The sequence below is a fragment of the Microcaecilia unicolor genome, chromosome 12 (assembly GCF_901765095.1).
Source record: "Microcaecilia unicolor chromosome 12, aMicUni1.1, whole genome shotgun sequence".
Classification (NCBI taxonomy): domain Eukaryota; kingdom Metazoa; phylum Chordata; class Amphibia; order Gymnophiona; family Siphonopidae; genus Microcaecilia; species Microcaecilia unicolor.
Window position 1 is genome coordinate 20,636,213 of NC_044042.1, and position 24,342 is coordinate 20,660,554.

The following is a 24,342-nucleotide window of genomic DNA, read 5'->3' on the forward strand; positions in this document are numbered from 1 at the left end:
CACCCCTGAGGAACTGGTAATACAGTGCAAGGGGTCTCCTGGACCAACATACTCGGCACTAGTTGTGGTACCTTTTGCCTGTGCCAGGAGCCAAGAATGCAGCAGAAGGATGAAACACGCAGTGGAAACAGAACTGAGCAGCGATCCTTCACCCGAGTGCTGATTCTGGCTCTGTTCCTGACCCTGTATGGCCACAGGGGTAGCTGCTTTATCTTCCTCTGTCTCAGCCTACCCATGTGGAGGTGGAAAATGATAACATTACACTTCCCGGTTCAGAAGCTTTCGTGAAGTATTGCTAAGAGTACAATTAGACACAATGCCCATTCATATTTTTTTTTTTATTAATTGAAGTTTTTTTTTTTTTCTTTTAATGCAGACCTGTAGAGTAAGAAGAAAACAGGCATTCATAAAAGTACTTATTTGTTTCCAGCATGTTAAGACTGCAGAGAAGATGAATATCTAGATCGGATAAGATGAGCTGTATAAATTATTCTATGGCTATGGATTTTTTTTTTGTTACATTTGTACCCCGCGCTTTCCCACTCATGGCAGGCTCAATGTGGCTTACATGGGGCAATGGAGGGTTAAGTGACTTGCCCAGAGTCACAAGGAGCTGCCTGTGCCTGAAGTGGGAATCGAACTCAGTTCCTCAGGACCAAAGTCCACCACCCTAACCACTATTTGAGATTCTACATGGAATGTTGCTATTCCACTAGCAACATTCCATGTAGAAGTCAGCCCTTGCGGATCACCAATGTGGCCGCGCAGGCTTCTGCGAGTCTGACGTCCTGCACATGCAGGACGTCAGACTCACAGAAACAGAAGCCTGCGCAGCCTTCTACATGGAATGTTGCTAGTGGAATAGCAACATTCCATGTAGAATCTCCAATAGTATCTATTTTATTTTTGTTACATTTGTACCCTGCACTTTCCCACTCATGGCAGGCTCAATGCAGCTTACATGGGGCAATGGAGGGTATTTATTGAAGTGACTTGCCCAGAGTCACAAGGAGCTGCCTGTGCCTGAAGTGGGAATCGAACTCAGTTCCTCAGTTCCCCAGGACCAAAGTCCACCACCCTAACCACTAGGCCACTCCGATCACATCTGGATTTGTGGTCCACATGTTACCTGTGCACATATTTGAATTAGTATTTAGAAACCGTAGCTTGGTTGCAAAAAGGCTGCAGTTGAATAACTTATTTTTCTTATAGGTTGTGCTTCCTCTGTCCTCCGTCATGGGGGGCTCTAGGTCACTGCATTGTGGAAAAGAGGTCTGTGGTATGGATGAATTTGTAATGTGTCCCATGTAATGTTGCATATAGCTAATGAGACATTGTAAAGTGGAGTGTCTGAGGCAAGGGGAAATGAAGTGACTTCACCAAAAGTCACAGCAAGTGGAAGCTGTAGGACCTGAACTTGTTATGCTAGGCCATGTCTTCTCTTCGCCTACCATAGGAGAATAAGAGTGCTATCATTGTTAGTCTAAGTCCTCTAGAACAGGGCTTCTCAACCTAGTCCTTGAGGTACACCCTAGTCCCAACAGGTTTTCAGGATATCTGTAATGAATATGCATGAGATAGATGTGCATGCACTGTCTCCTTGGTATTTACATCTATCTCATGCATATTCATTACGGATATCCTGAAAACCTGTTGGGACTAGGTGCGCCTCAAGGACTTGAACACATCCTTTGAGGACAAAAGAAGAGGATAGATTTTTCCTGCTTCTGAGACCAGCTGAGACATTGCTTTCCTTATTGTCATGTAATCTGGGTTATTTTATGTTTTGATTATGGTCGTGTACTTTTGTTTATTTTATGTTGTATGTCATTGATTGCATTATGTATATCGTAATTGTTACCTGCCTAGAGCTGTTGGATAGGACGGTCTAGAAAATTTTTAAATCAATAATGTATATTTCTGAAGATGAATAAACGAGATGTTTGTGATCATCAAGCTTGGATTATTGCACATTTTGTATATTATTCTAAAAGACTCCCCTATTTTAAATGACTGAAGCAAATTTTGTCACACGGAATAGAATTGGGCGATCACTAGGCTGAATAAGAACCCTGTTGGGCCTGTATGGGCAGAGGCTCAACATCCTATATGAAGCAGCTGCTGCTCACAACCCTGGGCAGTCTGCGTGGCTGTGATATTCTATCATGCCGTGCAGATGTGCTCCAGCTGTCTGTAGTTAGCACACTCCACCACTGCATCAGACTTTAGAGCAGGAGAGTAACCTCATCCTCTGTTTCCTGCCACTCATTAAATCGTCAGGCCCCAAGCAGATGGCATCCTGCTCTTCCTCTGCCTCCACCCCCTATGCATGATAGAAGAACCTTTGTATAATGAATAGGAATATATCACGGGGCTTTCCAAAGCTGTTATGGTGCCCCCTATGGGAGTTAATTGGGTTTTCAGGATATCCAAAATGAATATGTAAACGATATACGTAGCACCTATTGCAATGGTTCTTAAACCTGTCCTCAGGATCCCCACAGCCAATCAGGTTTTCAGGATATACACAAAAAATATGGATGAGAGACATGTGCACCCTTTGGAAACTTAGCTTATGGTAACGCTGAAAACTTGACTGACTGCTGGGTCCCGAGCCCAGGTCTCGGAACCACTGATTTGATGAGCCTTGGAAAGCTGATGTTATAATTCCAAATTAAATAGCAGGCCACGCCAATTCCAACTAAAGAACATAGGTACAGGTCAGCAAAAGCCTGGGGTACACCGGCTGATTTATGGTTCAGATCAAGTTGAGTCACTGGGTAGAAGAGTGGATTTCGTCCTTCAGCATCTACCAAGACTCAGAGATTCCTTCAGGTGTCCCCTCCTTTTGAAACTTCAGGACTAAGTGTTAGCTCCATCTGAGTTAAGACAAGAATAAATGTGTTATTTTTTAAATATGCACCAGTTTTTATTCTCAAATATTTTAAAAAGAGCAGAGACCAGTGTCTGCAGTCGACTTATTGCTGTAATTCACAATAACTTTACCTAGAAACATAGAAACATGATGGCAGATAAAGGCCATATGACCCATCCAGTCTGCCCATCCTCTGTAACCCCTAATTCTTCCTGTTCCTAAGCGATCCCACATGCTTATCCCATGCCTTTTTAAATTCTGGAACAGTCCTCGACTCCACCACCTCCACCAGGAAGCCATTCCACGCCTCCACCACCCTTTCTGTGAAATAATACTTCCTTAGGTTACTCCTAAGTCTATTCCCTCTTAACTTTGTCGTATGCCCCCTCATTCCAGAGCTCTCCTTCATTTGAAAAAGGCTCTCTTCCTGTACATAAATGCCATTGAGATATTTAATCATACCTAATCATGTTGACTGCACTGGCTAAGAACCTAGGGTCTCCTAATTTATTTAAACATTTCAGAATAAAAGCTAGTGTTTAACAAAAATCGGCTCTGATTATGTGATCAGGCACCATCCTTTATGAAGGATATTCATGGTGTAACTCCACTTGTCTCACTGCTGTGTTTAAAGATTCTGAAGCATGGAAGAGCCAGATAAAGGGCTTTGAGGATATGGCTGAATTAGTCAACCAAGGAGTTATTTTGCATGTTCTCCTGTTGCTTCCTAGATTTAGCCCTTTGAAGGAGAGGTGTGTGTGTGTGTGTGTGTGTGGGGGGGGGGGGGGGCAATATGACTTGGCAAAAGCCTAGCTACTGAAGAGGTGGAGGAATTTGTGCAGCTGAAAGGCTTTTGGGAGGTAGAAACACAAGGCAGCTAGAGCTGTCATCTCACCGGGTCAATCCTGTCAGTATAATACAACTCTGAGTTTGCACTTCAGTGGCGTAGCCAAGGGTGGGCCTAGGCCCACCCACTTTGGACTCAGGCCCACCCAGTAGCAGCACATCTATGATGTGGTTGGCAGGGATTCCGAAGCCCCAACTAGCTGAAAACTCCCAACAACTGTCCCTCCTGCATACCTTGTAAATAGCAGATCTTCACCTGCAGCAAGCAGCGACCGATACATACTGATCACACCGGCCCCATAGCCTTTTCTCTGACGTATTCACGCCTATGCGGAAACAGGAAGTTGCAGCGGTGGGAAGGCTGTAGCAGTGGCGTAGCCAGACTGCCAATTTTGGATGGGCCTGAACCCAAAGTGGGTGGGCACAAAATTTTCTCTCTACCCCCCTCCCCCAGCAAAATTTAGTCACGCTAATCAGATGCATTTGTCACACAGGGTAAAGTGCTGCTTTTCAGTGCATCAGATTCAGACAATTTATTTAATAGCCTAACACCCTTTTCAGTGAGCTTTCAGAGGCCAAACCTCCTGCCTCAGGTCAGTGTAATGCTGTTACGGTATCCTCACCTGACCTAAGGAAGGAAGTATTGGTCTCTGAAACTTCATTAACACAGGTACCATATTACTTTATCCTAAATTAAAAATAAAATTATTTTCTTTACCTTCTTGTATGGCCATTTACTTTTTCTCATTGTGTCGCTCCCAGTCTCTAGAGTCTGCTTTCCTTCGTTTTCGCTTAACTCTTCTGCCAGGGTTTCCTGGCCATTTCTCATTTTTCTCTCCTTTTTCTTTGCTTTCTTCAATATTTTTCTGCCTCTCTCTCTGTCCTGATTAAATTCATCTTACTATCCATTCTTTAATTTCCTTCATCTACTTATGGCTTTTCATCTTTTTCTCACCTTGTTCTCCCCATGCCCCTTCCTCTTATTCTCCAGTCTTTCACTACTCTCCTTTTCCATCCAGCAGCTCTCTTCTTTCTCTCCCCATCCTTCCAGTCTCCCCTCTCTCTCCCCATCCTTCCAGTAGTCTCCCCTCTTTCTTTCTGCATCCTTCTGTCCAGTGTCACCTTTCTCCCTACCCTTCCATCCAGCGTCTTCCCTCTTTCTCTCCCCATCCTTCCATCCATCTAACCTCTCTCCTGATCCTTCCATCTAATGTCTCTCTCCCTCTTTCTAACCAGTGTCTCTGTATCACTCTACCCTTTTCTGTTCAGTGTCCCTTCTCTCTCCACATCCTTCCAGTCTCTCCCCTTTCTCTGCATCCTTCCAGTCTCTCCCCTTTCTCTCCCCATCCTTCCATCCAGAGTCTCTCTCCCCATCCATCCATTTTCCCTCTTTCTCTCCCCATCCTTCCATGTTTCCCTCATTCTCTGCCATCCTTCCATGTTTTCCCTCTTTCTCTGCCATCCGTCCATCTGTTTTCTATCTTTTCTCCCCATCCTTCCATCTGTTTTCCCTCTTTCTCCCCATCCTTCCATGTTTTCCCTCATTCTCTGCCATCCTTCCATGTTTTCCCTCTTTCTCCCCATCCTTCCATGTTTTCCCTCTTTCTCTGCCCTCCTTCCATCTGTTTCCCTCTTCTCTTGCCATCCTCCCATCTGTTTTCCCTCTTTTTCTCCCCATCCTTCCATCTGTTTTCCCTCTTTTCTCCCCATCCTTCCATGTTTTCCCTCTTTTCCTCGACGAGGCCTGCCCTGCATGCCAGCGCCAGCCCCCATTGCCGGCCACTGCTGCTTTTTCCTGTTGAGCAGCAGGGCCGGCGCTACAAAAAGAAGAAGCGCTAACGGCGCTAAGGACGAAAAAATGTTTTTTAAAAAAAGCGCGGCACAGGCAGGCACTGTCTAGGCAGCCTTGAGGCATTGGCTGCTGGCTCGCAGGCTCCTCCCGTCTCTTACGTTACTGCCCTTGCGTCGCTCCAGTAGAATTGGAAAAGGTGCAGTGAAGGGCGACTAAAATGATAGCGGGGATGGGACGACTTCCCTATGAAGAAAGACTAAGGAGGCTATGGCTATACAGCTTGGAGAAGAGACAGCTGAGGGAAGACATGATAGAGGTATATAAAATAATGAGTGGAGTGGGACAGGTGGATGTGAAGCGTCTGTCCACGCTTTCCAAAAATACTAGGACTAGGGGGCATGCGATGAAACTACAGTGTAGTAAATGTAAAACAAATCAGAGAAAATTTTTCTTCACCCAACGTGTAATTCAACTCTGGAATTCGTTGCCGGAGAACGTGGTGAAGGCGGTTAGCTTGGCAGAGTTTTAAAAGGGGTTAGACGGCTTCCTAAAGGACAAGCCTCCTTAGTCTTGCAGCTGAAGTTGCATAAAAAGGGGCAAAACATGCCCCTTTGGCACACCCCTTTGGTGTGATGCCTGAACGCGTCTCAGGAACCAGCATCGCTTAAACCCCAGCGAGTGATGTAATCAGCAATTGCCGGTCCTCTCACTGCCCGATGTCACTCAGAGAACAAACTGCATAGTCAGACTGGATTAGGCAGGTAGGTGGCAGCAGCACAAATGAGAAAACGAGGCGAGACGGGAGAGTTATGCTCTCTCACACCTCAGGAACCAACATTGCTTAACTCCTTGCAGTTTAGTGAAATTTTGAGTATAAATTTAGACACTCAGCACTAGTACATTTTCAAAGAGGCCAGTTTAGAAGCATAACTCAAAGGAATGAGCTTAAGTCCTTTCATTATTGGGTCCTTAGAATCTAGCCAGGGAGCTTATCTACATGTGTACTTCTGATCTGACCTTTCATTGGGCATTTTATTGGAATTATCTGTTAGGAATAAAGCAAAATCCAGTAAGATTGAGAAGTTAGGGGTCAGATGGTGTTTACTTCTATATGTGTGTTATGGTGGAATGGGGTTTTTATTTATTTATTTATTTGTAGCATTTGTATCCCACATTTTCCCACCTATTTGCAGGCTCAATGTGGCTTACATTTGCCGTAATGGCGATTGCCATTTCCGGGTAACAGAATTACAATGTTATTGCATTAAGGTGCATACATACATGGTAACATATATGGAACATAGTTCATATGAAACAGATCATGGTATATATATATATATATATATATATATATATATATATGTCCTGTACATACATACGTGGTAAAGAATACATTATGGTAGTGCAAGAAGGTTCCTGAGTAATAAACTAGATTGTAACAGACATTAGATCCTTGACTTAAGATGTATATGGTGGAAACCACCCTATGTTTTGTGAGGAAAGTCTGTTGGGGAAATTATTTCCTCATGTGTAGGACTTTGAAGGAAATTTGCAGCTGAGATCAGGGGTTATCTTGGATGACTGGCGGCTTCGAGGGTAGTGTTGGGATTTTGAGGGTAGGAGAGGTTGTTTGTCATTTGGGGATGGATGGATGGGTGGATGAGAGAAGGGTTGTGGTTGGCTAAATCATTTGCTATTAGATTAGTACTTATTTCTGGTGATCTACTGGCTGTTTTTATTAGTATGTGGTTCTTGACTGTATTATTTATTTATTATTTCGTGTGATATATATTTTATTGTATATTGCCTTGGGCAGTTGCTACAGTGGAAGCCATTAATGCATGTTTTAAATAAACTGATTAATTAAGGGCCCCTTTTACTAAGCGGCAGTAAGCCCAATGCGGGCTTACCACTCGCTAAACAGGCAGCAGCCCAGCAGTACTTCCCACCCCTAGTGCGCTGTCATATCCGGCGCTACAAAAATATCTTTATTTTTGTAGCACCAGAGTGTATCCGGCGGTAATCGGGCAGTGCCATGTGCTGCCTGGTTACCACTGGGTTAGCATGTGAGCCCTTATTGCCACTTCAATGGGTGGGGGTAAGGGCTCCTCCCTGAAATGGTCACGTGGCAAGTGCTTTACTTGCCGCACAGCCATTTCCTGCAGGAAAGAGAGACTGACTTCCCTTTTACCTGCTGCATTAAAAGGGGGCCTCAGCGCACGTGAAAAGACGTGCTGATGCCAGCACAGGCCTCCTTTTGCCATAGCTTGGTGAAAGGGGCCTTAAAAAAGGGTTAGCACGTGCCTACAGGATTACTACGCACTAAATGCTAAGAAGTTCATAGGTATAAACTGGGCATCTTCACACTGAGCACACACTAACTCTAATACTACTTATCATTTCTATAGCGCTACTAGATGTACGCAGCGCTGTAAACTTGAACATGAAGAGACAGTCTCTGCTTGTAATCAGGACAGACAAACAGGACATATGAGGGATAAGGACAAAGAGTAGCAAGATTCCAGAATCCCAAAGTGTTGCAAGATTCCGGAATCCCAAAGATTACTTATCATTTCTATAGCACTACTAGACGTAGGCAGCGCTGTACACTTGAACATGAAGAGACAGTCCCTGCTCCACAGAGCTTACAATCTAATTAGGACAGTCAAACAGGACAAACAAGAGCTAAGGGAATATTAAAGTGAGGATGATAAAATAAGGGTTCTGAACAAGTGAATAAGGGTTAGGAGTTAAAAGCAGCATCTAAAAGGTGGGCTTTTAGCTTAGATTTGAAGACGGCCAGAGATAGAGGTACCGGCTCAGGAAGTCTATTCCAGGCATATGGTGCAGCAAGATAAAAGGAACGGAGTCTGGAGTTAGCAGTGGAGGAGAAGGGTGCAGATAAGAGAGATTTACCCAGTGAACGGAGTTCCCTCGGAGGAATGTAGGGAGAGATGAGAGTGGAGAGGTACTGAGGAGCTGCAGAGTGAATGCACTTATAGGTCAATAAGAGGAGTTTGACCTGTATGCGGAAATGGATAGGAAGCCAGTGAAGTGACTTGAGGAGAGGGCTAATATGAGCATAACGACACTGGCGGAATATTAGTCGTGCAGCAGAATTTTGAACAGATCGAAGAGGAGAGAGATGGCTAAGTGGGAGACCTGTGAGAAGCAAGTTGCAATAGTCTAAGCGAGAAGTGATAAGAGTGTGGATGAGGGTTCTGGTAGTGGGCTCAGAAAGGAAAGGGCAAATTTTGGTGATATTATAGAGAAAGAAACGGCAGGTTTTAGCAGTCTGCTGAATATGTGCAGAGAAGGAGAGGGAGGAGTCGAAGATGACCCCAAGGTTACGAGCTGATGAGATCTGTTTACCAAGCCGCACGGCAATGTGAATGGGCTGTGTCGGCATTAGCGCATCAGCAGTCACTAACGCAGCTTAATAAACAGTAGGGTCATTCTGTTAGCATGAACTAATTTAGTAGATGGACTCCTAAGTTATTCAAAGCCTTTATTTCACAAGATCCCTGCTTAAATTGAAGCCAGGTACACACAGCAAAGATCCAAAAATGTTAGGATTTTGGCAGTGGTGTTCCTAGCCTGTTTGCCACCCAGGTCATCACTGCACCCACCCCCCCCCCCCCCCCCCCCCCAGGCACATCACCTCTCCCCAAAGTGCATCACCAGACCTGGATATTCATTGCCGGTTATCTGGGCTCAGTGATGACCGTGGGAGTCAGCTCGACTAACTCCTGCAGTCTGAATATCGGGTCCAGTGAGATGTTGTCTGTCCCCAAATGTTTTATGATGAAGACAACTGGTCATTTGAATAGCCACCATATCAGCCAAGAGCTATCCAGAATCAATCTAGATCAGGGGTGTCCAACCTCGGCCCTCGCCAGGTCGGGTTTTCAGGATTTTCCCAATGAATATGCTTGAGATTTATTTGCAAAAAATGGAGGTGGTGCATGGATGTAGATCTCATGCATATTCATTGGGGAAACCCCTTAAAACCCAAATGGATTGTGGCCCTCAAGGACCGAGGTTGGAAAAACCTGATCTAGATCAACCAACTATATGACAATAGAAAAAAACAAACAAGCAGATGGGCAGACACATATATGATTTTCTTCAGCTTTGCCTTGGGTTTTAATCTTAACTAAACATATTAGAATAGGAGTGGGCAACTTGCGACCCACAGGCTAAATGAGGCCTGCCATGAATTTCATGCAGCTCAAAAGACCATAGGAAGAAGGGGCATAGCCAGACAGCAGATTTTGGGGTGGGCCTAGACAAGAATTAGGTGGGCACTAATGGGATCATTTTCGAAAGAGAAGGACGCTCATCTTTCGACATAAATCAGAAGATGGACGTCCTTCTCACAGGGTCGTCCAAATCGGTATAATCGAAAGCCGATTTTGGACGTCCCCAACTGCATTCCATTGCAGGAATGGCCAAAGTTCAAGGGGGTGTGTCAGAGGCGTAACGAAGGTGGGCGTGCCTAACACTTGGACATCCTTGACCCATAATGGAAAAAAACAAGGAAGTCTCTGACGGGCGTTTTCACCTGGACCTGTTTTTATTATGAATAAGGCACAAAAAGGTGCCCGAACTGCCCAGATGACCACCAGAGAGAATCGGGGATGACCTGCCATTACTCCCCCAGTGGTCACTAACCCCCTCCCACCCTCAAAAAACATCTTTAAAAATATTTCGTGCCAGCCTCTATGTCAGCCTCAGATGTCATACTCAGGTCCATGATGGCAGTATGCAGTTTTAGTGGGTGTAGTGCACTTCAGATAGGCGGACCCAGCCCCACCCCCCTTACCTGTTACATTTGTGGAGGAAACAGCAAGCCCTCCAAAACCCACCAGAAACCCACTATTCCCACATCTAGGTGCCCCCCTTCACCCGTAAGGGCTATGGTAGTGGTGTACAGTTGTGGGTGGTGGGTTTTGAGGGGGGGGGGGGTTTGAGGGGCTCAGCACACAATGTAAGGGAGCTATGTACCTGGGAGCAATTTATGAAGTCCACTGCAGTGCCCTCTAGGGTGCCCGGTTGGTGTCCTGGCATGTCAGGAGGACCAGTGCACTACAAATGCTGGCTCCTCCCACGATCAAATGGCTTGCATTTGGTCATTTCTGAGATGGACATCCTTGGTTTCGAAAATCACTGAAAATCAGAGACAACCATGTCTACGGCCGTCCATCTCTAAGAACGACCAAATTTAAGGATTTGGACATCGCTGATGGTATTTTATAAACGAAAGATGGACGTCCATCTTGTTTCGAAAATACGGGTTTCCCTACCCCTGGATTGGAATGTTTTGCGAGGACGTTCAAATCGAAACCTGGACGTCCCTTTCGAAAATACCCCTCCAAGTGTTCTCCCCCCTCCCCCATATACCAAAAAAATATCTCAGCTGGTGGGAAAATGCTTCTTTCCACCTTGGCAGTCTGCAGCAGGGCATGTGCTGAAAACTGAGCATGCGCAGGTGCCAGTATTATGGAGAGCAGCATTTTTGTTACCAGCAGAGGGAAGTCTTCAGTTGGCGGAGCTTGGGATCCCCAAAGGTACTGCTAAACATATGCTACTGTTGGGTGGGCCTGAGCCCTAACTGGGTGGGCTGGCCCACCTGTGGCTACACCACTGATAGGAAGTATATACAGAAAATGCCATTAAGTAGAGTTTTAGCAATGATAAATACTGTATTCCACAAATATTTTCAGAATTGTCACTCTAGCAGTTTGTTTCCGTAGATTTTAGCTAAATTTCTACATATTTATTTATCAAAGGTCTATGGAGGAGCTCTGTGCATTTCCATTTCCGACATTACATAATGTTGCGGCCCCCACGGGGACAGTACTGACATTCGTGCCACTCTCTGTGTATAAAGGTTGCCCACCCCTAAACCAGAAGTATCTTGAGTCACAAATCTGGGAAGATTTTGGCATTGGAGCAAAAGTTTGTGATTGTATTCACATGGATTCTTCCTACTACTTCACCCAACGTATAATTAAACTCTGGAATTCGTTGCTGAAGAAAGTGGTGAAGGCGGTTAGCTTAGCAGAGTTTAAAAAGGGGTTGGACGGTTTCCTAAAGGACAAGTCCATAAACCGCTACTAAATGGACTTGGGAAAAATCCACAATTCCAGGAATAACATGTATAGAATGTTTGTACGTTTGGGAAGCTCGCCAGGTGCCCTTGGTCTGGATTGGCCGCTGTCGTGGATAGGATGCTGGGCTCGATGGACCCTTGGTCTTTTCCCAGTATGGCATTACTTATGTACTAGTAGGTCTGGACTGGGGAAGGTGCAGGAGAGAGCTAACGCATCAAGGAATTGGCTTCTGATGGAGAGGGTTGGATAGGGGCAATATTATAAGGTTAAGGCTTCCAGAAGGCTGATTGAAAGAAGGTGACGTTCTGGGGGGGGGGGGGGGGGCATGGGTTATTGTTTATCATTTTACCAAACCATATCTTATTGCACAGCAAATCAGAACGGTTCACAGAAATTATAACATAAGATTACGAAAAGAACTCCATTTAAAATAGGAAAGAGAAACTAATATACCTTTCATACAATTTTTCGGAGGGAGGGGCCGTATTTTGTAAGGAAGAAGGCAGTGATTGGGGGGGGGGGTGGACAGGAGAAGGGCTAAGCACAAAGAGATGTTTTGGATGGATAGGGTTAGTATTTTGGGGAGCAGGAACATGGAGAGGGGACTATTGATTTGGGGGTCAGGGGAAGGTTAGTATTTATGGGAGACGAGATAGTGTTTGAAGGAACAGTAAAAGAGTAGTATTTTTATGGGGTGGAGGAATTGCTTTGGGGGAAGGGGTCAGTATTTCTGGAGCCAGTGAAAGGCTAGTTTTTTTTCTGTGGGGAGGGAGTCACTATTTTTTTTTTTAGAAGGAAAGGAGAGTGTTTGGGGGAGAAGGGGGTAGTCATTTGGGAGAGGGAAATCGAAGGGTTCTGTTTTGTGTTTGGGTGGGTAGGGGGGGAGCGTTTGGGTTGGGGTAGGGAGAGCTGGTGGTGATGCGTTTTCAGGGAGTGGGGAGAGAGAACTGGAGTCTGATGGAAGGGGGAGGAGTGGAGGGCAGCGGCTGCCGGGGCTCTGGGAGGAGGAAGGGGAGGAGACGGTGCCCGGTCGGCTCGGCCCTGCCTGCCTGCTCCACTCGGGCTCTCCTCCGCTCCTCCCTCGTCGCCGCTGCTCCAAACTTTCCTTTCTCTGCCTGTCCGCGCTCGGCGGTTCCCAGCTCCGGTCAGCAGGTAAGCGGCTTCCCGGGAAGGGGGGGGGGGGGGCTTGGAGAGTGGGGGAGGGGGAGACTAAGCGTTGATGGGTCGGGGGGTGAGTCCCGGGGACCGTCCGCCTTCCCTCCCCTGGGCCCAAGACAGTTTCCCCGACTGATTCGCAGCCGGATTTGGGGCTTGGGCAAACTTTTCCTTCGCTTGACTCATCGGAGCTCGGAGTTTGTACCCCCTAAATATCTGGGGTGCTGCTGAGTCCTGTCTGTTTCTGGGGGATCCCGGGAACTAGGGGGCTGGAGAGAGACACGATCCCCTTTTGCAATCTCCCCCCCCCCCTCCTCCCTTAAACAAAACACTAACGCGAACGACATTGTCTCCTAGTCCCCTTCCCCAAAACTTTCTGGTTCAGGTCCAAGACGCTTTATGAAAGAGAAATGTCAGTTCTGGCGTGTGTTGGGACAGCTGATCCGGAGCAGTGAAACATGTCTTATCTAGACCCAGAGTAAAAGGATCCCACTTCACAAAAGGATGGTTCAGATTGGAAGATAAGCCATTATGTAGTTTGAGGGGGGGGGGGGGGGAAAGAGGTGTAGTCTTACAAAGAAGCAGAAAAAGTAATCTGTAAATATAATCTACCACCAGTTCAGATAAAATGTTTTTTTACATACCGTGATTTCCGTACTTGACAAGTTGCTTTTTTAGGTGCGCATTTTCAAAGCACAGAGACGTGCAAAGTTATATTAGTAACCCGTGTAACTTTCTTTGTACGTCTCTGTGCTTTGAAAACGAGCCTCTTTCTCAGCAACCTGAACGCCATCTATTAAGATCACCTTTACATTAGGGACAAAATGTCTGCTTTATTTATTTATTTATTTTTTGCCTACACTGAATGAGTCATTTCACCTCCTTTTGTCAGTCAGTAACTTACAGGGGCCACTCTGTGCACTTCAGAGTGGCCCCTGTCAGTTACTAACTGTCAAAAGGAGGTGAAATGACTCATTGTGACAATGGAAATATATATATGTGTGTGTGTGTGGGTATGTATATTTGTTGTTTATTTTTAAAAATCTTTCTTATAAATAGCCACATTTTTTCCCTTGCCCCTTTCCCGGTTATTTAAACCTTCAGGCAGATAAACTCAAAACCGAAGCTCAACCAACAGTCTGAAATGAAATCTTTCAGTAATGTATTTGACATTGGCACCTTAAGTGGTATAAATAGAATTCACAATGTCAGAGCACACTATTTTCACTCCTAGGGGATGACCTAAAAGCTGACTGGCAGCTGTTTCCCCTCGCCGAACCCCCTCCCCATCTCTCAGCATCCTACGGTTATGAAAACACATAGAGTAATTCAACAGGTGATGCAGTCAGTGTAAAAGCAATACCCTCGTCTTGCAGTCTGGGTGGGTGTAATGGGCATTTCACAGGTGACAATTGTAATAAGATCATTTTGTAAGCAAGTGTTATTGGCAGTGTTGCGCTTTGTCACTGGCGTAATGGAGAGCGTGTGCACAGTTACATAGTGGATGACAGCAATGAAAGATTGAAATGACCCATTTGTGCTGCCCGGTAAGGTGGCAAGGATGCTCTGTGTCAGGTTACTCTTCATATGTAACACAGTGATGAATTACACCCCAAAATATTTATCAAATCATGTGGGTGCAGAAGGATATTTTGTGGGCCTGAAAAGCACCTGCCTTGTCCACTCTTAGTTAACCCACGATATCTGCATCTTCCCCTTGACACTCAAAAGCTTGCCTTTGGCGGTCGACCCTGGGCAGTATGGATGTGATTATGCCAAAATGAATTTTAAAAAAAACAAATTTTTTTTTTTTTAAAACTTAAAACTAAACTTGATCAATTTGCCATAGATAAAAGTGAATGCCGTTCAGATATAGTTATTTTTGTAGTTCAGGTAAGGAGTCTGGAGTCTCACATTCTGTATTATCTGTTAAGGTTAGAAAGTCATTTAAGTACTGAAACTCCTTTAATAACGTTCTTCCTTCACGTTCCCTGGTTAGATAGCTCCCTTAAGGACCTCCAGGACCCAAATTGCAGAGAGAGAGAGGGGGAGGCCCCTGCATCACTAGGGCCTCCCTTGTTGAAACTAAGGGATGCCTGGCATTGACAGAGTCCATTCCTGTGTTTCTGCCCTGGGCACCAAAAGTATCTAACATGGGCCCAATTTTTCTTCCGTATCATTTTGTTAGAAATCCAGAGGTAGTTAATTTTTCCAGTTGTTGCTAAACACATTCTGTAATTGGTGGAAGATAGCCAAAGTATTTTATGGATAAGTAGCAAATTCACATGTTGAGGTTATCGTAAAAGTGCGAGGTGAGAAGAATGTATTGTGGCTTTTGGGTGTCTTACCTCTGGCGTGTGGTTCTCGGCAGCTACATATTTCTGAAGGAAGTGGTGCTTCTTTGTGAAGAAAACTATGAAACTAGAAAGGCAAAGCAAATTTTATGAGGCAGGAAACTAAAGCCAGTCATAGACTGGGGGGGGGGGGGGGGGGGGGGGGCTAGTTGGATGCAAATTTATGTATGTGGTGGATTTTGTGCTTCATGAGAGTTAGTTTTTTTTTTTTTTTTAATATGGCAACCAGCAAATTGATGGGGGGGGGGGGGGGGGTTGGAAGAGATCCAGGGACTCAGAAAACTGAGAGAAAGCAAAATCTTATTGGTGAGAGTTTAATAACATTTAAAGCCTGATGCCATAACATATCAATGCTAAAGCACCAACATTTATAATAAGTATGTAAAGAAAAAAAATTGCCAGTCACACTGAATATGCTTAATGTGACTTTAAGTCTTGACCTCTAGAAAAGATGAGGTACACCTGTCACCCCAATAACTTATTTCCTTTATGTACTTTATATTTAAGGAGGACATGGACAGGGTGCAACAGTGTTCCACCTTCTCATGCAGTTGCACGTTTAGGGTTTATTTGCTGGAAAAGGCTGCACTGGATAATCTGATTGGTAGATTGATTCACACATTTATATTGGCTGGATGTCATCACTGGAAAAGGTTCAATCGGATTGGTAGATTGAAACTTTTGCAGTGATGACATTCAGCCAATAGAAACGTGTGAATCTGTTTTTTTTTTTTTTCATGTTATGTGATCTGTTACAGAGGATGTTAAATAGTGGTGATTTTTAGGGAGAAATTCAGTATCTCCAACTGAGATCTTTTGTTCAGAGGTCATATTAGCTATTGATCCAAATGAACCCATTGTAGGCTGAGTAGGGTTCTGCACAGCAGTAATTGCACTGCCCTGTGATGCTGTGTGTAAGTTGAACTTGCCAGTGGAGCAGCGGTTTCTGCAGGTACTGGTGCCATGAATTGGTGGACCCAGCCCAGGCTGCATTCACCATCATAATTTGTTTACACCGCTAGCATACCCCAGCCCTAAATTGCCCTCAAGCTTGGAGAAGAGACGGCTGAGGGGAGACATGATAGAGGTATATAAAATATTGAGTGGAGTGGAACAGGTGGATGTGAAGCGTCTGTTCACGCTTTCCAAAAATACTAGGACTAGGGGGCATGCGATGAAACTACAGGGTAGTAAATTTAAAACAAATTGGAGAAAATGTTTCTTCAGCCAACGCATAATTAAACTCTGGAATTCGTTGCCGGAGAACGTGGTGAAGGCGGTTAGCTTGACAGAATCTAAAAAGGGGTTAGACAGTTTCCTAAAGGACAAGTCCATAAACCACTACTAAATGGACTTGGGAAAAATCCACAATTCCAGGAATAACACGTATAGAATGTTTGTACGTTTGGGAAGCTTGCCAGGTGCCCTTGGCCTGGATTGGCCGCTGTCGTGGACAGGATGCAGGGCTCAATGGACCCTTGGTCTTTTCCTAGTGTGGCATTACTTATGTACTTATGTTGTGAGTGATTGTTGAGATCAAACTTGGTAAATTTCTCAGACTTTTGTTGGATGAATTCAGTGTCCTGTGTAAATAGTATAATTAGATCCAAACAGTACTTTTAAAATCATTATTTACTTTTAATGTGCTTCTGGCTACTTATTGTTCAGTACAATTAGGTGATAAGAACATAAGAGTTGCCCTACTGGGTCAGACCAAGGGTCCATCTAGCCCAGTATTCTGTTTCCAGTGAAGGCCAGTCCAGGTCACAAGTACCTGGCAGGATCCCAAAAATTGGCAAGATTCTTTGCTACTTATCCCCAGGGATAAGCAGTGGCTTCCCCTAGGTCTACCTTAATAATCTTTTGTGGACTTTACCTCCAGGAACAGTACTGTATCAAGGGCTGTGCGAATGCTGCGGCCACCCAGGGTGAAGGGGGGTGGGGCAAAAATTGCTTCCATTGCCTCCTCTTCTTGATTGTTGGGGTGGGGGCACCAGGGGACATGCCACATAGGGCCCGATTCCAGGAATTTGCCCAAACCCAGCTACATTAACGGCTTTTACCACATCCTCTGACAACGAGTTATAGAGCTTATCTATGCGTTGACTGAAAACATGTGAATGTTAAGGGAAGCTTTTCCCCTTTCCCTAGATGTAAAAACTTTACCTGTTGATTTGCTGAACATGCATTTGGATAACTAGTGTTATGAAAACAGGATCAAATCTTTTAAACTGTCTGCTCACCTCTGTCCAATCTTCTGTGCTTCCACTTGCTTCTGGATACAGCCTCCTCATACCCATTTGCTAATGTTTAACATCATAAAACAGAAAATTGCCCTTCCTGTACTTTTTTTTTCTCTCTTTCTCAGGGACACCAGTGTCCTGCTCTGCTTCTCATCTGAGTACAAGTTATGTTACGTACGATCTATATACCATCTTCCATGAATAAAGTTTAACTCAAAGTGGTTTACAGCAAAAGTACATAAATCATCGTAAACTATTTTAATGGAAATGTATGTACTGTTATTCTTTATGCGTTTTGGCATATCACAATAATCAAAAACAGCGAAGATGACGCAAAAAAACGGAAAAAAGGAAAAGAAAAACAAACAAAAGATAAAAACAAAAAGCAAATAAAAAATAGTAGAAAAAAGGAAATTAAAAAATTGAAAAATACAAAATGCACACAAGGAAGAAAAAACTATAAGAACAAAATTATGAACAAAATATGACAATCAAAAAGAGTCTTTTGGCATATCGCGTCAGCTGTGTCAAATGCTGTGTAAATAGCTCTGCATTGATGATCACACATCACTCTCTCTCTCTCTCTTTGGTTGTAAGAAACTTAACTCAGTCGTAGTGCACATACTGTCTTCCTACTGCATCTGTTCCATGTGCACAGCACCACAGGGCCGGCTTAACCTATGGATCATGTGAGGCTCTGGCCCAGGGTGCCGGAGATAAAAGGACGCCAGACGCCTGAGCCGGTGATGTCACCGGCCCTATACGTGAGCTGGCCCAAGGCTTACCTGGCGGCGTTGCGTGTACAGGGAAAAAAGAAGAGCTGGCAACCCTCGTTCTCTTTCTGTCTCGGGCCGTCTTCCTCTGTTTACCTTTAAAGGTAGTTTTCTCTTCCAAAACACAGACAGCCTTTCACCTAACGCTACCCAGTGTCTTCCTTCCGCTGCGCCCTTGTGGAAAAAGGAAGTTATGTCATCGGAGGGTCCCGGGCACGGCAGAGAGAAGACGCAGGGGCCAATGTGGGTAGCAGGTGAAATGTTGTTGGTATTCGAAACTGCCTTTAAAGGTAGGCCGGGGAGAGGATTGCCTGAGGGAGGGGCATGCCAAGCCAAAAGTTGGCTCAGGGTGCCATGGTTCTTTGACCCGGCCCTGCAGCATCACTGTCCTTTCACTGTCACAGAAGCCAGGGATACCTGGATGTACCATATGGAGATCTCCAATGAAAGTGGTGACTCTGCTGGGGCCTGTGTGTTTCCTACAGCAAGGAGAGGGATCAGTAAACTAGCAATAGCAAAAAAAAAAATTAAGAGTTTGGAGATGCAAATTAGTAGGTTAAGTAGCTCATTCAACTATCTACACCTTTATAAAGAATGCCATCTACTTTTATCTGTAACTGAAGATGTTCCATTTACAGGCTACCTCAAACAGGCCTAATGTGGTTCACTGAGCCAATGAATTCCAGATAGTTTCATGGATGTGATTTGATATATCATCTTTCTCTTTTACATCCGAAGTGGTTTACATATATTATATACAGGTACTTTCTCTCAGGGGCGTAGCTACGGGTGGGCCCAGGCCCATCCAATTTCGGCTCAAGCCCGCCCACCCAAGCGCGCACACTGCAGCAGCCTTTTTTCGCGTTTTCTACTGAGCGAGTCATCGCGTAGCGTACCAAGGCAGACGGCACCCGCTCAGCTGATCTCCAGGCTCCAGCCCACCTACCCTTCGGGCTTGCAGAGGCAGACTCGGCAGTCGGCACTGAAATGCAGGTCGCGTCGCGCAGCTCGTTCCATCCTACGCGGTATGACCGTATGACGTGGCTGTGTGCGGCGGCGGGCTCGCTCTCGCTGCGCTCCATCCGCTCCAGTGTCTAGCAGCAGCGGTTCAGGAACAGTGCTGTCGGCTGCCCAAGAAGTAAGCTCGTTCGGTGGGAAGGAGGTCTTCAACTGGCGGGGCTTGGGGATACCCGTCAGCTCAGGTATTCCATTTGCTTTGGGAGGGAGAGAGAGAGGGCACTGGGAGGGGAGGCGGAAGTTAAATCTGGGATTTACTTTGGGAGAGTGGAGGCAGCAGCAGCAGACATGAAATTTTTGGCCCACCCACTTTGATCTCTGGCTCACCCTAAATTGGCTGTCTGGCTACTCTACTGCTTTCTCTGCCCCTACTGGGCTCACAATCTAAGATTTTGTAGCTGGGGCAACAGAGGGTTAGGTGACTTTCCCAGAGTCACAAGGGGCTGCAGTGGGACTTGAACCCAGTTTCCAAGATTCTCAGCCCTCCGCACCAACAGTTAGGCTTCTTGGCCACACTGTTTGCCAAGAATTCTTAATCCCCAGTTTATTCCAGTACTGTAAAAAGCTCAGGTGACGGCTACTCTGTGCTGTATTTCTGGGGGCAGATGCGTGATGTCGCTTTAATAAGGAGGGTTGCTAGCTGATAATAATTTATGTGCTGATTGATCTTGGCATTGGCAAAAACAAGTAGTACACAAAGCAGAAAATAGAAATTGGGCAGCTTAGAACGTTTTCAGAGGTTTTGAGGCAGCCTCACTGGCAGTTTGACAGTGATTTGTGAATGCTTTATCCCCCAGATTTTGTGGCTGATTTGTGTGTGCAATTTAATTGCTTAACAAGCTAATCGTCAATCATTGGCCATTAAGAAGCATTGATCGGCACTAATTAGAATTTACATGTGCAACTTTCTAAGTGTATTCTGTAAAGTGGTGCACGAACATTCTAATGCTTGGATCTCAAAAGGGGCGTGGCCATGGGAGGGGCATGGGCAGATCATGAGCATTCCTAAACATTACACACACACACTTATAGAATATGTGCAATCGGCACATACATTTACATCAGGTTTTAGTTGGTGTAAATGGTTGCACCTAAAAGTTTAGTTGCGGGGACAGGTGATACATGTATTCTATAAACCACGCCTAACTTTAGGCGAGGATTATAGAGTAGCGCTAAGCGCGGTTTTTATCAGCACAGATTTTGTAGGCACCATTTATAGAATTTCGTCCTATATTTATATTTTCATGAATATTTTTGCCGATTGTCTGGCAGACACACGTACGGGAGGGATTTTAACTGGTTGGCTGAAACCAGTCAATTAGGTAGTAATGTTTCTTTGGTGGGACAAATAGAAGCAGGGCTTTTTTGAGGGGGTACTGAATACTGGCACCTTTTTCTTTGTCTGCTAAAATTGACCCACGGTCCTCATATTTTAATGAAAGAGCTCAGGCTCTACACACCAATTCTGCCTTGTCATAGATTCTGTGACTGTTTGCAGGGAGCCTGGCTGTTGTGGGGTGGGTCCCTCAATGATCATCCCACCCCTGAAGGGTGCCCTGGCATTTGAGTACCGGCACCTTTTTCGCTAGAAAAAATGCGCTGGTTATAAGTAAGGTGTTTTAGTGTGGTTCTGTGCAGCTTGCTTGATTTTTTTTTTTTAAGCGTGAATGGGATTTTGCACAGAATTTAAAATTATCACCTGAGAAATACATGGTTTTATTCATGAGGGTGAAGTGACTGGATCATGTAGTACTTGATAGAGACCTTCAGTTTTCTATCTGAGTTTGGTTACTCAGGGGCCGTTTTACTAAGCTGCGGAAAAAGGGAGTCTGTGCTAGCGTTTGGCTCGTGTTTTTGACACGCGAAGAGGCCCCTTTTACCACAGCGGATAAAAGGCTGTCTTTTTTTTTTTTTTTCTGGAAAAGAAATGGCCGTGCGGTAAGTGAACCGTTTATCACGCGGCCATTTTGAGGGGAGCCCTTTGAGGTGGCGATAAGGGCTCTCACGCTAATCCGGTGGTAACCGCCGCCCATTTAGTGTTGGGTAAGCAGCGGCTCTACAAAAATAGAAAACCTTTTGAAGCACCGGAAATGGCATGCGCTGGAGGTGGTAGCTACTGCTGGGAACCTGCGGCAGTTCCAGGTTGGCGCGACAAGCCTGTTGTCGCACGCCAACCCTTTAGTAAAAGGGCCCCTCAGATTGGAGTATGAGCTCCCCCGTGCCTCCCTTTTTTTTTTTTTTTTAAAGATATAGTAAATTCCTGAATATATTTGTTTATTTTATTTGCTTCATTATGGAGCCCTTTTACCAAAGGATGGTAGGGTTAGTGCCGGCTTAGCGTGTGGTGATTCGGCCCTACCACCAGGCTCCCAAGAGAGCCCAGCGGTAGTTCCAGCTCCTGCCATATGCCAATTCTGGTGCTAGAACATATTTTAAAAATTTCTAGCACCTCGAGCTGCCTGGTAACTGCCGGGCTACCGCTAAGGCACTACCACATCCTAAATAGGAATCGGTAAGGGCTGCCCCCAGGAAATGGCCATGTGACAAGTGTTTAACTTACTGCAGCCATTTCCTTCCTTGAAAGAAAAAAAAATGCCTTTTACCGGAGGTGGTAAAAGGGGGCCTTGACGCACGGCAAACCCGTGCACCGATACCACCACAGGGCTTCTTTTACCACCGTTTCGTAAAAGGGGCCCAAGGTTTTTGTGTACATTCTCCATCCATAATTATTTAAATATGTTTTGAGGGAAGCTTTATACCAGGCTGCCTAAAAAAATGTTTGAAAAAAGGGGCCATTACTTTTTTTTTTTTTTTTTTAAAGCAAGTGATAATAAGTCAAAAAAGATCTATAGGCACTAGTGAGCAATACTTTCACATACATTCAAATATCAAAAAATCATTGGAGTAGCAGTAAAAAAATATATTTAAGCGTAAGTCAAAATCTACATAAAAATATATAGAGGCCCTTTTACGAAGGCGGGGTAGGCCTGATGCGGGCCTGCCACGTGGTAAAGGGCGCTACTGTGGGACGTGCTGAGGCGTCCTACGGTAATTTGGGCAGCAGCACGCACTACTCTCGTGGTAAAAACTATTTTTTATTTTTAGCTGGGGGAGGTGTGTCTAGGGGCGGAGAGCGTTGCCTGCGCTAATAGATGGCGGTAAGGGCTCCCAGTAGTAATGGCCACGCACTAATGGTGAAATTAGCGCGTGGCCATTTTTTTTTTAAAGAAAAGCTGACCACAGCCATTTTTCAGCCGCGCTAGAAAGTGGTCAGAGTGTGCGGCAAACCCACGCGCTAATCATAGCGCCGGCCGCTTTCTAGCGTGACTTAGTAAAAGGACCACGAAGAGAGAGTGTGAAGACCTGGGATCTTGCCAGGTGTTTGTGACCTGGATTGGCCACTGTTGGAAACAGAATACTTGGCTTGATGGATCTTCGGTCTGACCCAATATGGCAGCGCTTGTTCTTACGTCCTCGGAAGCGTTGCTGTTATAAGTAGCATTTGTTTTTCATTGATTCCTGCTTTTGTGAAGGTCCTCACGCTATCTATATTTTTATTTAGATGTTGGCTTATGTTTAAATATTTATATATTTTTTTACTGCTCTTTCAATGATTTATTTGAGCTTTCTGATATTTTTTAAAATTGTGCGCACAGTTATATGTTCTCTGAGGCAGGTGTGTGTGTGTGCTCTGTGTGCACATCATAGTCCCTCCCCCACATGTAATGTTATTGTCTGCGCATATACTAATGCACATGTCTACAGCCCAGGGGCGTTTGGCGGGAGGGGGCACATTTTAGTCCCCCCGGCACCGCCGACCCCCGCCGCCACCACCACCACCTTTGACACCCCCCCTCCCGGCGCCAACCCTTTCAACCCCCTCTTCCCGCCGCCGCCAACCCTCCCCCGCCGCCGCTGTCCGGTACCTTTGCTGGCGGGGGTCCCCAACCCCTGCCAGCTGAAGTCGTCTTCTCCGGCGCGGCCACGTTGCTGATCTGCAAGGGCAGGCTTCTGTTTCTGTGAGCCTGGCGTCCTGCACATACATGCAGGACGTCAGACTCACAGAAACAGACCCCCCCCCCCCCGCCAGCAAAGGTACCCAACGGCGGCGGGGGAGGGTTGGCGGCTGGGGGGCCAGGACCAAATCTACGGGGGCCCATGCCCCCGTGGCCCCACGTAGCTACGCCCCTGCTACAGCCATTTGATTTAGAAAAGCCCCAGTGTAGTATGTAAAAGCCTTTCTAAATTGACTTCTCTGATTCATGTGCTGGTTTGTGGTTTTGCTGTTGTGATTTGGAATTTAATAATGACATAACAAAGGTTTACAGTTTAAGCATTTATACCTTTTAACATGATGCAGAATGGATGGAGCTATTTGAAAACTCTGAGGTGCATTTTCAAGGGATCTTGTGTCTTAAGGATGCCAAGTAGATATGGAACCGTTACTTTGTGCTCTGATACTGCTGTAATTGAGAACCTGGTTGCTTTGCAAATGGTGGCAAAATGGTCCAGGGCCAGCGGTTTCCCAAGCATTTAAGTTCACAGAAGATAATAAGGTACAGTGCAGTGTGGGATGTAAGGAAAACACGATGTAAATGTGTAGCCCTGAAGTAATAATGAAAAGCAGAAATTCTCCCACATAGTTAAATTATTCACTTCCATGTTGATCTAAACTAATGAGGACAAATGCTGTCTGAGACATGCAGTAACATAGTAGATGACGGCAGAAAAAGACCTGCACGGTCCATCCAGTCTGCCCAACAAGATGAACTCATATGTGCTACTTTTTGTGTATACCTTACCTTGATTTGTATCTGCCATTTTCAGGGCACAGACCGTAGAAGTCTTGCCCAGCACTAGCCCCGCCTCCCAACCACCAGCCCCGCCTCCACCCCACCGGCTCAGCCACCCAATCTCGGCTAAGCTTCTGGTGTAACGTAGCCTGGTGTAAATTCTAATCTGTTATTGGTTTGGTTGGGTCTGTGGGTTTCACTGTTTCTGAAGGTCCAGCACATTCAGAGAGTAATTCTGTAACAGTGACTAACATAAGCGGATCTATAGGTGCCTAAGTGGTTGGGTGCCAGCACTTATGCCAGCCGTAGAGCTGATGTAAGTCTTCATACCTAAAATTCAAGATACATACGTAGGGGCAATGGTGTGCTGGAGCAGGC

At 45.4% G+C, this 24,342-nt stretch overlaps 1 protein-coding gene across 3 annotated transcripts in view; it reads left to right on the top strand.

Moving 5' to 3' along the window:
* Nucleotides 1–12,730: 12,730 nt before the first annotated feature.
* Nucleotides 12,731–24,342, top strand: part of TEAD3 (TEA domain transcription factor 3) — a 181,443-nt gene continuing 169,831 nt past the window's right edge. For all 3 annotated transcript variants that reach the window (XM_030220895.1, XM_030220896.1, XM_030220897.1), the window contains exon 1: nt 12,731–12,781. The gene's annotated coding sequence lies outside the window, so the exon portion shown is untranslated. The remainder of the gene's footprint in view (nt 12,782–24,342) is intronic.